This window comes from Ruditapes philippinarum, unplaced genomic scaffold (genome assembly GCF_026571515.1).
Source record: "Ruditapes philippinarum isolate M1 unplaced genomic scaffold, ASM2657151v2 ctg9126_1_1_1_1, whole genome shotgun sequence".
In the NCBI taxonomy this organism is placed as follows: Eukaryota; Metazoa; Mollusca; class Bivalvia; order Venerida; family Veneridae; genus Ruditapes; species Ruditapes philippinarum.
Window position 1 is genome coordinate 25,752 of NW_026867105.1, and position 15,422 is coordinate 41,173.

Here is a 15,422-nt window from a genome sequence, read left to right on the forward strand (position 1 = left end):
CCGTGTGAGAAATGTAGGAGGAGTTGAGCACAGAAGAAATTGTTCTCTATATATTCTGTATAAGAAAAAAAATATACAAAAGGGCCATAATTCGGTCAAATATTATCCAATCACAAAAACCCCGACAATATGTGCCAGGCACTTGATAACAAAGCTTCTAAGAAAGTTTTGGTCAAAATCGTTGAGAAATGTAGGAGGAGTTGCGCACAGAAGAAATTGTTCACTATATATTCTATATAAGGAAAAAAAAACAAAGGGCCATAATTAGGTCAAATATTACCAATTGCAAAACCCTGGCAATATGTGACAGGGCACTTGATGACAAAGCTTCTGAGAAAGTTTGGTCAAAATTTTCCGTTGAGAAATGTAGGAGGGAGTGCGCACAGAAGAAAAATATGTTCACTATATATTTTATATAAGAAAAAAAAACAAAGGGCCATAATTAGGTCAAATATTATCTAATCGCAAAACCCCGACAATAGCGCCAGGGCACTTGATGACAAAGCTTCTGTGAAGTTTGGTCAAAATCCGTTGAAGAAATGTAGGAGGAGTTGCGCACAGAAGGAAATTGTTTACGGCCCGCCCGCCCGCCCGCCCGCCCGTCCGCCCGCCCGCCGACATTACCTCAATCTTCTAATAACCAGTTTTTCCTTCGGAAAAACCTGGTAAAAAATCAGCAGAAACTATTCTGACATTTAAGGCTCCTGTGACCTTGACCTTTGACCTAGTGAACCCAAAATCAATATGGGTCATCTACTAGTTATGACCAATCATTATGTGAAATATTAAGACTATATGATAAATAGTTTTCAAGATAATTAGTGGAAACCATGTGGTCTACCGACGGACTGACATTAGCAAAACAATATACCCCCCCCCCTCCTTCAAAGGGGGGCATACAAATTCAACACATCATTTCTCCCCAATGAGATATATCCATCTATAATGTATTAAGTTTCACTAACATGTAGATATCTACTTTTGATGGATGGATAGATGGACATTCCGACCCATTTACTTAGTTGTTAAAATGTTATGAAAACATAATGATTCCTGGTGTTTTACTGCATACTATTGTTTGTTCATTCAACATGTTACACATGCACTTTTTGCACTAAAATTGCACCTGTCAACATCTCTCTTTAAAGCCATATAGATATTGTTAACAAACAATATTCAACAACCATCTTCAGTATCAAATGGAAGTTTCAACAAAACTTATGCAAAGTTTAAGCACATGTTCCATCCAAACATGTTTCTGTTCCTCTAAGATGAATAGGGAAAATCTTCTTAACAACAATATCTGAAAATAAACAAAAAAAACTATTTTACTTTTTTTATATTTCACAATTTGATGAATACAGTACTTCATATTCAATTTATATACTGTGACATTGATTAAGATATGCAATTGCCTTTAAAAGACAGACATTTATTTAGAGGCCAAATTATTCAACAAATTTACTAACTAAACTTAAGAATAATAATTATTTATGTCTACAATTGCATATTAACTATAGTCCATATAATACATTTAAATGTTTATATTGCATCATTATTTTTTGAGTAAGTTTAAGGTGAAAGACAAGAATCATTCACAAATTTCTTTATAGGGCCAAGCCATTTTTACTTAACAAAATATATGCTCTCTTTAGAGGTGATATATAAAAGGGTAATTGATCTTTAAATTTCCTCAAGACAAGAGGACTGTGATTACTAAAGAGTTTCAAATGGTTGAAGAACAAAACAGGCAAAGAGAATTGTATTTGGTAAAGTACTGTCTAAAGTATCATTTTAGCACATTTTGTAGATATTGTACAAGTACTTACTTAATTTAACTGTAACCAATATATCTAGTTGTTGAAGGTAACCACTTTTATCCAAGATATGACCTGAAATAATGGTAATATTTACATTATAACAATTAACAAATGCATATTTAATGTGGTCCAAAGGAATGCTGTAGTAACTGGAACAATACTGTCTCAACCAATATCAGATATTTGATGAATATTCAATTCAAAGAACAGAGTTCAGATAAGCAGACAATGGGGTGTGCTTGGCTTAGATAAGTTGACTTCAAATCACTTGCAACTCCCACTGACGACTCTGTGTACTTTCATGTGAGGAAACTACATAAATCAAACATCTTACAGAATGTTGGTTTATCTACTCAGGTACCTGCTCATGCCTGACATAATGCATGAATACACTTTAATTCACTGCTATAACTTTGATCGAGGGACTTAAGAATAGCACGCAATACATCATCTACTAATGGTAGCTGCATTAACCAATTCATTTTGAATTCCTATCATTCATGCAGAAGTTAAAACCCTAAAATCCCTTAAACACCACAACAACTTTGTACTCAATAGTCAATTCACTTACATATTCTTCTTTTGATTAGTTTGTAATCACCAGTCTCCTCCATCACATATCTATTTTGCTTGGCTCAGTTTACAGGCTTGGAACCTGAAATTTTAAGCAACTATTTTTTAACTGTTGTACCATTACAAACATATTCAATTGTGTTATAGTATAAATTTAAATTTTAGGAAAATAATAAGTTTTAGGGTAAATAAATACAGATAAATGCTAAACCTGATAAATTTCTGAAATAGACATTGTCTAGCTTTCATTTATAAAACTTTCATTATCAATTTGGTCAGCTAACAATAAAGCCTGGCTCTTTACTGGTAGTAAAGGCGGCAGTGACCTTCGATTCCTGCTGGCCAGCAGGTTGCTATGAAAGTCAATGGTACTGGTTACTATAGAAAATCAAATTTTGCTATGGAAGTCAATGGTTCTTATGGAAAGTCTGTAACTGATATGAAAAGAAAAGTCAACAGTTGCTATGGAAAGATAAAGGTTGCTTAAATTGGAAGATAAGACACTGGTTGCTATGGATTCCACTGGTTACTAAGAATTAAGTTGATGCTGGTAGAGATCATAGGTACAATGTATGTACTTAAGAAATTTATTTCAATGGTTATGGAACTTCCAGAAAATTACTGGTTATTAAGGGAAGTAAATTTCATCATGGAAAGTCATGGTTGCTATGGCAGTCTCCAACTGGTATGAAATATCACTAGTTGCTATGGAAAGTAAATGGTTGCTATGGGAGTCATTGGTTGCTTTGTAAAGTCACAGATTGCTATGGCTGTCACTGATTGCTATGAAAAGTCACTGGTCCCAGTGTCATCATTCCCCCACCCCCCCTAGTTTCTTAATGGTGCCTGAGTACAAAACAAATGGGGGAAAAATGTATCACATGCACTCAAATTGAGAATTTAACATAATATGTACCAAGCATTCGTGGTGAATTTTCTAATCCAGGGAGACATTAGTACTATGCATAATATACACTTTTAAACCATGTTTTACAAACAATAAGACACTTAAATCTAATGAGTCAACTTGTTTTCCTATTTGAATATTAGAAAACTCATAGTACATAAATTATATAAATGTTCAGGAGTAAATAATATACTGGGTACGAATATGGCAATATGGGTCATGTGGTTAGATTTGTTTTTTCATCACATATCACTTAACAATATGGAAAAGCTCTGCCATTACTGATTTTTTTTACCTTTCAATTTACGAATTCTTGTAGGGAATTTTCAACTTTGACCCTAATGGCAAAAGATTTCTAAGCAATTAAACTGTTACAGTTTCCACATAAGCTTGATATTCTAACTACATGTTTTTTTGTATTAGTCAGAATATATGCTTTATATTATAGTGTAATAGAATTTAAGTCAAGCCTGAGTAAAATTTTCTGTATCAATTGTCATCCATTAGAGCACAGTCAGACATACATGTGTACAATGTATTTGAAAAAAATGGCAGCTATAATTTAACCCATTACCAGATATATACACCTTTCTATTCTAAGCCCCCCCCCACCCTTTTGTTGTCTCAAATGGTGAAAAAAATGCCTTATGTAGGGCCCAAACACTTGTTTTGTTTGAGAAATACTGTTTAAAAAAGTGACCACTTTTTCGGCGCCACCCACCCCCCTGATCCAAAAGATACATTAGGGGGTTGCCAGAAGGGGTATGTGCCCCCTTCTGTTAGGGCGTTTTGATCGAGGGTGGCAGTCCCCATCATCACTTTATTTTCTGAACATGCCCCTGCGAAAGCATGTTCATCAATTCATGAATTTTCATGAACAGTTCATGAATATTCATGAACATCTTTCAATTGTTCATCATCTTGGCAGAAATGTTCATGAACAAATATTCATGAACATTCAAGTTCATGAATATGTATGTCTGTTCATGATCATGTTGATGTGTTCATGAACATTTTGGCATCATTCTTGCTCTGTTCATGAACATTTTGGTATGTTCATGAACAAGCTGACAATAATCATGAACTTTAAAAAAAAATTTTGTCTTTACAATTTTAACCCATGTGAATACTTTTTAGTGTTTTAGAAAAAATTTCATTCATGAACTGAAAAATTTCAGTTCATGAACTCTCGTGAGTTCATGAACTCACTGATCATCAACAAGAGTTGGCTGACCTTGGTAACACCCATAATGCAATAGTTAACATGGCTGTCAGTAACAAAGTTCTACATGTGTTTTAACAAACTTTCGGTGCAAACTTACTAAAAAATGGAATAAATAACAATGACTTAGCAAAATGAAGAAAAAGTGATGTATTTACATAATGGACTATATAAAATCTTATGGAAAATTGTGTCAAAGAAATAAATTGAAGAGCAAACTGGCAAGTCGTGAATTCTAATGACAATTCAATTTGTACATAGGGAATCAATGAGCACAGTGTTTAACAAGTTTCATTACCTGTGTAATGGGCTTTTGTGTTTTGTATTTGTACTAAAACACTGTCTATTGTGCATTTTATGGCTGGTACAAATCAGCAGTCTTAGAATTAAATGAAAATTGATTGTGATGTCACATTATTATGACCCCTGGGAGAAGTTTTTGAATTGCTCATGAACATATTCATGAACAATTTCATGAATGTGCATTTGAACAAGTTCATGAATGTGCATGAACAACAAATGAGACTTTTTTTTCTTTCATGGACAATTCATGAATCGATATATTCATGAATGTTCATGAACATATATTCATGAACATGTTCATGAATATCTTGATTCATGAATTGTCCGTGAACTAAAAAAAGTCTCATTTGTTGTTCATGCACATTCATGAACTTGTCCATGAATATGTTCATGAACAGTTCATGAATTATTCATGGAATTCTCACAGGGGTAATTTGGACAATTTTAGTACACATCAACCTCATTCTTTGCAATCAAATAATCAATTTAAATAGCAAAAAGTAATCATTCATTTATATAATTATTTATTTTTTATCAAAATTTTGGTTGAATAAACTTGTGACACCAGTGGTCTGTGTAGCATTAGAAGCATATTGAAGATTGAGATTTCAATTAATTGAGTTTTGGGATGAATTTAATTTAACAATATTAGGCTGTATATCTTGAGCTGTTGTTCATCCATATCAAGGGGAAAAATCAGTTTTAAACATTTTCCACTTTTAAAGTGAAACATTTTTGGGGTGATAAATCTGGATCTGGGAGAAATCATTAGAAATCTATAATTGTGAGGCACATTTATAAATAAATAAACTACATGTATCAAAAGTGTATAAACCTAAAAGGTCATTATGAGTCTGAAGATTAAAACCTTATTGTTAAAATTAAAACAAAATCTAAAACACCTGAATGAAAGGTCAATATCTGTGTATGGTTGGGGACAACTAAAACCAGACTACTAGTCTAGTCAATATACCCTAATTTGGGGGTCAACCTAGAACTACTGGTATAGTAGCGTAGTCAGAGCAAGTTTTAAAACGGAAAAAATCATGACATAAAACCGATTTTATCTTTTTAATTGCAAACGCAAAATTTCGGGACTTTTTATGGTAAGCACTTAAGATTCTTTAAGTTCTTCAGTGAGGTGTTGATAAGAATTCTTTTGCAATTAGTTCTAGGTGTATCTTTACTTTTACTGGCCTATACAACCAAACCCAGACTTAATTCTTTCATAAACGGTAATCTTCTTATGTCCAGGGCAGTCATTGAATTTATGGTTTTGAATTTACTGGCCCGAATTCTAGATTTGAATTTATCCTACTAATATTTAACTACATTTTCTCTAATATTTACACTCAGACTGGCCCTAACAAATTTTCACTGGCCATGGGCCACCGGGCCAGTGCTAAATTCGATGACTGCCAGGGATAAAAAAGTCCACTTGTCTGCTGGTATTTACGAGAAGGACTGAGGCAGGAGCTTGTAAATGCCATTTAGAATCTAGTATCAATAAACTGACACTAGATTCTACTAGGCAACTTTCATTATACCTCTATTGAAATGTAGATCAAACTGGTGTACTTAACAAGAGCTGTCCGTAAGACAGCGCGCTCGACTTTTTTATTGCTTGCCAATAAAAAAAGTTTTTGCAGTAAAAGGCAATACAAGAATCTCTGTATTTTTAAAGTGAACAATGGCCATGAGCATTAAGATATTTAGTGAAGAATTATTTTATTATGACATAATTTATGGTAAAGTGAACAAGTGGATAGGAATGAATTTTTTTAGATTTTTTAAGTTTTTTAGTGCTTGCCTATAATACAAAACATTGACAGTTAAGGGCCATAATTCAAATAAAATCTTTGACAGAATTACCTTCTCCTGGACATGTTTGGGAATCATGATTGTAAACAAGTATTCCAACTTTCAAATTAATATCTCAAACAGTTCAGTCAAAAAGTGGACTGGTACTAAAACTTAACCAAGATTCTAAGTCGATAAAAGGCCTTAATTTTTAAAACAAATCCTTGACAGAGTTACCTTCTCTTGCGTACAGATGGGGGTAATGATGTGAAATAGCATTAAAAGTTTCAAAGCAATATCTCAAAGGGTTAAGGCAATAAGTGGATTTTACCCATATTCAATGTATTTTCTAAGTCAAAAAGGGGCATAATTCTGTCAAAAACCTTGACAGAGTTATGTCCTCTTGTCTGTTGATGAAGGTCGTGATGGTAAACAAGTATGGTCAGTTTCAAAGCAATACCTCCAATGGTTTTTGAAATAAAGTGAGGTGGTACAAAAAAACTTAACCAAGCTCAATACACTTTCTAAGTCAAAAAAGGGCCATAATTCTGTCAAAAACCTTGACAGAGTTATGTACTCTTGTCTGTAGATGGAGGTTATGATGGTGAACAAGTATGGTAAGTTTCAAAGCCATACTTGTAATACTTCTGAAATAAAGTGGGGTGGTACGAAAAACTTAACCAAGGTGTGACGCCGACGCCGACGCCGGGGCGAGTAGGATAGCTCCCCTTTTCATAGAAAAGTCGAGCTAAAAATTGGTGTAATGAAATTGTGTAATAGTGTCATGTTGTTGTTGTTATGAATAGCTAGGCTATATAGAAATGTTGAAATGGTAGGGAAGGATGGGGGGGGGGGTAGTCTCAATATTTCGAACTGCAAGACAGACCAATTTTATAATCTGAAATTTCATAGATGTGTCAAGGGCGACCATCATCTATATAAGAAAAAGCCCTAAAGCGCACAATTTGTTGGGCTGGGGGGGGGCGGCGGGCCTGCAGGACAGGGCAGACCTAGTTCTGGCTTCCATAACTTTATATGTCGCTTTTATTTTGACGTTGCGACAGTAAACAGGTCTAGCAATACTATAAAACCTGTTCGTTGAAGTATCTTTAGCTAGGGCAGACCGTGAGACAGGGCGGACCGTGACTCGAGACTAGGCGGACCATATTTTGGGACAGGGCGGACCGTCACTACCTATACGAAAAATCAGCATGGCTTTTATGAAAAGCAGGACCGATTCAGGCCTGTTTTGAACCAGAATTGGCAAAATCAGGGTGAAATAGACATGGACCCTGAATTTTCAAGAAATCTCACATGGTAATTCAAGTTTTTTCTACCCTGACATCGTCTTCATTTTGGTGGAGGCAGGAATATTTGCACTTTGAAAATATTTTGACACAGATTTTACTGACTTGGAGAAATATAAGCAAAATCTACCCAGATATTTCAAAGTTAGAAAATTTTTAAGAACCAGTTTCAATAAATTATAAAGTCTTAAAAGTTAGTTAAGTTCTTCATTTCCAGCCTGATTTTTCTTAGTTACTGTACTGTACTGTACTGTAGACTAGATTCTAACAAAAAAAAACTCACCAAAAGCTACAAAATGTATCCGTGTTCGTTCATTTCCCCTTCCACATCACAAATATCCCTTTTGAAGTTTGTTTTCTCCGACACATAATCTTTTTTTGATGACCGAATACACAGAGGTAATCACACAACGGGGTCAACGCAGTTGATGACGCAAAATTAGACGACTTCATTTTCACGCCATTGAAGGGGTGTCCAGTCCGATGACAGTGTGTAAACGTTTTAATGATATTTCTGATGAATCAACATTTCAATTATTCATAATTGATGGAAAGGATAATTTAATTATTCTATAAAACCTGGGACAAAAGATATTTTAAGTCACAGATAAACGAAAATGCTGTCACGAAAATTGTGTCTTGCATACGGAGTACCTGACTCCCCCGTGTAAGCGTAAAGATTTGTCCGTTGCCGCTGAAACTCTTTGAACTTCAAGCGTTTGCCTGTGTAGTTTAAAGACACGCAAAGCTGAGGTTTAAACGGGTAAATAAAATTTAATGTGATCTTACAAGAGGTGCTGTAGACTTGCTGGTTGTTTCTTAAAGACTAGGTGAGTAAATTTACTAACTACTGTACATATATATATACTGGTTTGGGAGATAAACTCGGCCAAAAATCAGTGTTTTGGGGGCATATTTCATTTATTTGTTTACGTATTCTGATGAATCTTGCACCATAATAAACTTCAGCTCTTCGATTTTCCGGTATCACCATAAAAGTTATATTTAGAAACATAACGGGTAATTTTGAAAGGCCCTGGAAGAGGTACGTAAAAGGGATATTTTTAACGCGCGCGAGTAGATAATTCCGGCTCTTTGTTTTTCTTCTTAAATGAGTAAGTTAAAACGTAAAATAACATGTTTAGACATTTTATTATTTCTTTGCTGTTCATTTATGTCAAATAAAAATATGTGTTACCAATATTAATTGTTGAGCATTACGTTCGTATAATGAATATCTATGATAACACGATATTTATATGCAACAGACTTGTAACATATTAATCATTTTTACGTAAAAACACATGCATTATCATTTATTAACGTATAACGAAATATGTAGTAAAAGAATTAGTGATTCAGATTTATTTTTGCTTAGCTCAACGGAGTGAAGAAGAAATTAATTTAGTGGTATTCAACTTACACATTAACATATAAAAGGTGCATTTACCATCAGTCTTTCAATCCATTTCACTTAAAGATTACAATTGTGTAATCAGCCTTTTTTCTGAGTTAGCAAGAATTTCATCTACAAAATGTATACTGAAACGTCGTCACCTTTACCGGTAGTCGGTCAAAATATAAAAGTACCCCTGTGCGAGCCTTAAAATGAGCACCTGCTGCACATGCGCACAACAATGGGATTCCCGTACTTTTTATAGGCATGTTTTGTAAACAAACGGGTAAAAGTGTGTGTTATTTTTTAAATACCTTACCAAACTTGACAAAATTTTCAGATATTGTTGAATTCCAGCAATAGTATGAGATGGTGAGCTTGATTAGATTAAAAATTCTGATAATTCGATTTAATTATAAAAAGCCGAGTTTATCAACCAGCCGAAGTTATCTCCCCAACCAGTATAGATTCTGATAAATTTTTTATTTTGTCAATTATTTTCAAGTAGAAATCTAGATTTTTTTATAGATAGAATTGGTGAGTTTTTCCATTGATTTTACCTAAAATATGTTTAATCTTGTTATTCATGAAATAGAGTGAAATAAGAATCCCTAAAGAAAAATTGCAATATAGATCTTATATCAAAATATTTAAATTAAAACGAATCCATTTTTTTTGTAATATTGTTCTTTTTTTAATACTTTTATTTAGATATAGATCTACTGGCCTTAATTTTTCAGAAAGATGTAGTGGCTCAAATGTCTTATAGTCTTATCACAGTAAATACTTCAGTGACAGACAGCTATGACTTCAAAACAGGGATTCAGACTGAAATACAAAAAATATGTCAGTAAAGATCAATAATTGAAGAGATTTTATGGATGGGAGTGGGACTCACATGAAATAGAGTTTCCAAGGTATGTATAATTTTTTAAAGCAATTTGCTTGAACCATCTTTAAGTACCAAAAAAATTAGGGAATATTTTGTGTGAAACAGTGTTTAAGAATTTCAATATTGACACCAGTAACTTGAGTAAGCGAGTATTAGGTTTCCTTGCATTATTTTCCTCACTGTACTTTTGTTTGCCAACTCTAATGTTGATGATCAGTTCATGAACTCTCTGGTTTTACACTATGTTGATTAATTAATTAATACATAAACTGTAACTGAAAAGCAAATTTTACACTAAAGCACCAAAGTTACAATGAAAAATGAAGAAGTAACAGAAATAAAGCACTGAAATGATGTATTTATAAAAAAAAGTATTTGTGAACACTAAATTCCTTAATTTTGAAAAAAGAATCAGTATTTTTTGCTCTGAAAAAAAATTATTTAATTTGAAATAATTTTTTTTTTTTTTTTTTAACATCAAGTGGACCTATGAGTTTATTAAGATAATATTTAAGTTTATATGAATTTATAACAAATATAATCTTTTGTTATTCTGTGTTTATAAACTAAGGGTACAGAAGGGGACCGATGTTACAGAATTGAACTAAAAATTCTTTTTACAGTAGTACGAAACTTATCTTGTTCTTATGATGCATGATAGAGAAGTAGTAAGCTTTGCAACTGTATAGGAATGTTTCACACAACAAATAAAATACCATTTAAAAAAAATAGAAGAAACAAACACAAAATCCAGAACAGGATAGTTATATAGAAAGAGGTGCAAACAATAGAGATGTTAAAAGTATATTTGTGATTAAAATTGGTCAATTGTTAAAACATAAATTCTTTAGCCTTAAATAGTTAACAAACCAACAAACCATGTATCCCAGCCCCTCATAAAACAGTGGGATATGGATCCTAACTCTATACACACAGAAGGGGCTGGCACTTTATTGGAAGTTTATGAGCTGTATATTGGGAGCTGCGTAGATTGTATATTTGGAAGTGTGATATATTACAAAACAGTAGGGGTGCCAATTAAGCCCTTAGGGTGATATATATTATGCTTAAAAACAGGGGGGGGGGGGGGGGATTACCATTTTCATACAATTTGACCCATTTAATTATTGTTAATTAATAAAGTGAAAGAAACTTGTAAGTAAAGGATAAGGTAAGGATTCCTGTAATGAAAAAGTTGGAATAATTGTGAAAATTATTCTGTAAATAAACCCTTCGCAAATTATTTTGCACCTATAAATTTTATTGAATGACAAATTAGTTCATTAAGTTAATTTAAGCAGTTCATGTACACTGAAATATATACACAGAGAATTATTAAAAGTTAGAAATAATGAGATTATGATACTGAATCTTAATGAAATCTTTTGATAATGCTGCTAACATTCCACATTAATTTACTTAAAATTTCATCAAATCGATAGAACTTAATTGCAGCAATTTAAAATCTTATAATTTTTAATGAAAATTATTAATTGTGTATAATTTATGTATTTAGTAATGAGAAATTCTATAAGCTTCAATAAGCTTGCATACGTTTCATTCTGAAAACTTATTTACTTCACACTGTATCATATTTTTTACAAATATAAATCTTATTATTTAACTTAAGTATTTTGTAAATAATTTCATGTATAGAAAGGAAACGTTGATATGACATTCTCTCTTTAACGTTAATGCATTATCTGGAAACAAAGATTCTTTTATTTAATTTAAGCAATGTTTTTATTTTTATTTCAAACATTTAAATGTTCATTCAAATGTAAGATAAATTGTAAAACGCAAAGAGTAAGAAACTCCATAATTGTTGGGTATAATTTTCTACATTTTTCTCATAATTTATTCAATTATTTTACATTTATTGTACTGAAGCATATACTTTTATAAATTATATTACATTAAAATAAAACCAAAAAAGAGTATGAACTATGAGCTTGAAACATCTAGTAAACATCCGTCCCCCCAAAAATGTAACATCCGTCCCCCTGATACAATTCATTTTTGGGTTATCTGACAAGAAATATACATAAGAAAGTCCTATAATTTCTACTGTTTTATAAGAAATGTGTTTGCATATTTGATTTAGATATGATTTGGTGTACCTATCCTTGTTTTATTTCTCTCTGTTTCTAACATGTTTGAAAATTTCATTTTGTGTGAAAAATACTCAAAATTTGAAAGCAAATATTTTTATATCTAAGATGAATTTTCTGGATTTTTTTTGTAACATTAATCAGAACACATAATATTTTTAAATTAATAAAATAAAGAGAAATAATACAATTTTTATTATAAACTGTAAGACATTCAGACTTTTAGTATATCTTTGTAACATCCGTCCCATACCCACACAGTCCGCAAGAGATGTAATATTTTGAAAAAGGTATCCTAAAAGTTATCCTTTCTTTCCAAAAAATATTGTTATAGACACCCTAAGGTACTTAACAAGAGCAAATATTGTCTTGTATGTTTTAACTTTATTTTTTGACTTAGATGCTAACAAAAATTGGCCCATTTACTGTGCAGCAGGCACTGATCATACTGCGCGGATGCGCAGGCTGGTCTGGATCCATGCTGGTCGCAAACCCATTATGTTGGTTTTGTCATGACACGGCTCATTTAAGGTTTTTACTGTAGAATCTAAACTAGAAATGATCTCTTTCATGTAGCTCCTTGTTATTAAAGTAACAATTCCTTAATGTTTGATTTTTTATTCAACTTATGGATCAATTTTCAATCCACAGGTAATTATTAAGGTTAAAGTGCTTTGATGGTCAACTCGGAGTAAATTACAACACAGCATGACCATGCAGTAATGAGGTGTTATAAAGGTTACCCAAACAATCCAAAGCTAATAGTACCCTTTAAGCATTCAATAATCATTTGTTAGTCCCCTACCAGTTTAACTAGAGGGGACTTGAGGTTTGCTCTCCCTCCGTCTGTCTGTCTGTCCGTCCGTCTGCAGTCCGTTCACAAAACTGAATCCTGAGATAACACAAAAAGTATTGAAAATATTTTTATGAAACTTGATATAGGGTAAGATGGCAGTCTGAAGATAATTAATTGCATGTCTTTTTCTATTTTTCCTATGTTTGAAAAATTTGGTTGCTATGGCAACAAATAGTCTGACAATATAACTAATTTAACACATAAATTGGATCCAGTGATAATGCCAAAAGTACTGAAAGTATTTTATGAACATTGAATTATGGGTAGATGGTAGTATGGAAATTATGCACGTCTTCTGTTCTTCCTATGTTGAAAAATTTGGTTACTATGGCAACAAATAGGCTTAAAATATGGCAAATTTAACAAAAATTGTGATTACTCAAAAAGTGCTGATTGATTGATTGATTGATTTTCTTTAGACTGTGCGATCAAGGATAACCTACGAAAGTGTAAGCACTTATTTCCAGTAGGGTCCTTACTCACCAGACTATAGAGACAGCTATGAGATACAAGTAAGTCCAAGAACCAGTCCCTAGCTCTTATTGAATAGATTCCTTGTTTTCTTTTACATGCCCAGTGTATAGCACTGATATGTGCAAGGATAAACTGGGCTTCTTTAACGTAAACCTCTAGGTAGGTGGGAAAACACTGAAAGTGTTTCTGAAAAATCCCAAGGGTGTTACCCAGGATCGAACCTGGAACCTCAGGAGTGACAGTCAGTGGTCTAACCAACTGAGCTATCGTGCCACCTGAAATGAAAACATATTATGAAATTAAAATATGGATAGATAGCAGTATGGAGATTATACACATCATTTTAATCTTGACTATATTTAAGGAGCTGTCAAGATTTCTCCTATTCAAGTCTTTACGCTTTTTCACTATAAGTGCTTTATTTCGTAAGGTATTAATACTCCAAACTTCAAATATATGTTTCTGATCATCAACCTCATCATATGTGACAAGGTTTGACAACTTTAGCACAAAAAATGTCAGAAATAACCCCCCTTGACCTTAGAATGTTCATGAAAAAATGATGTTTTTTTATAACTTCATACATGTATATTTATGTTTTCTACCGTCATACATATGTTTCTATATTATCAATTAAATTACCGTATAAGTACTTTTTTCTGCGGGAACTTTATTTTCTGCTATTTTCTGCGGTTCTTAAGGGGACAGCCGCAGATTTAAAAACCGCAGAAAATTAAGCCTTTCACTGTGTCTATGTCGGAATATGTCAACTACCCGTATTGTATAATTACATTACTATACATGTACCGTTATCGGTTTTGTAGATGGGAAATTTTCTTTATGTATCCGTCATGAATAAAATATTAAAAAAAGTTACTTTTATTTGTTCTTTTTTGTTTAAATAATATCATGTTTGTATGATTTTCGCTCACCGCCCTATGCTTGAATTAATTATTTGTAAAATAAAACTATTATAGTTTGATGGGTGCAATTAAACATACCCCCTTTTGTATTTGTACAATATCTTGTGTCTACGTTGCGATTTTACCCAATTGTCTTTTTTTTCATCACTTCAAATTTATACACATGCAGTAATTACAGTTAATTGATGTTCATTGCACGTTGTTAATCTTTGTTTTTTAATGTTTATTATACCGATACATGATGATTACGATAAAACACATTAGAAGTCGTCTGCATAGTTACCGGGAAGTAATGTACATGTGACATCAACAAATCCTTAAAATGCTGTCTGTTTGTATTGGTTAATTTTGTAAAAATATCTAAAATTAGACTGCATAAATAAAAAACATCAATTAAGAATGATAACACCGCAGAAATAAGATACGCAGAAATTTAAAAACCCCTTATTTTAAAAAAAAAGTCGCAGAATATTAAGCCCGCAGAAATAAGTACTTATACGGTATGACTTTGTGTGTGAGAAGGTTCAATGCCCTAGCTTGACTATTTCCAGTATTTATGTCCCACTTAGTTTCTAGAAATTATTATTTTTTTACTTAAATTTTTTTATTTCCTTATAGCATTTACTTCAAACTCCACATTTTATGACAAGGGTTATATAAATCTAGCATACATATTTCCAGAATTATCTCCTCCTTAAACACATGATTTTTTCTTATTCATTCCTTAACTTTCTTATTTCTCCGCAGATTTCCTTATAGGGCAGGTCTGGGAAACTAACACATTACTTAAGATATAGCTAGACAAACTAAGAACTCAAAAAGATTTAAGGGTTCATTT

General features: G+C 32.5%; 1 long non-coding RNA gene across 1 annotated transcript; it reads right to left on the reverse strand.

The window, feature by feature from the left end:
• Positions 1 to 675: 675 nt before the first annotated feature.
• LOC132734868 (uncharacterized) lies at positions 676 to 8,354 on the reverse strand. Its single transcript, XR_009626378.1, has 4 exons — positions 8,216 to 8,354; positions 2,392 to 2,475; positions 1,830 to 1,892; positions 676 to 1,303 (listed from the first exon to the last, which is right to left on the reverse strand). It is a non-coding gene; the product is annotated as an uncharacterized LOC132734868 (long non-coding RNA).
• Positions 8,355 to 15,422: the final 7,068 nt, after the last annotated feature.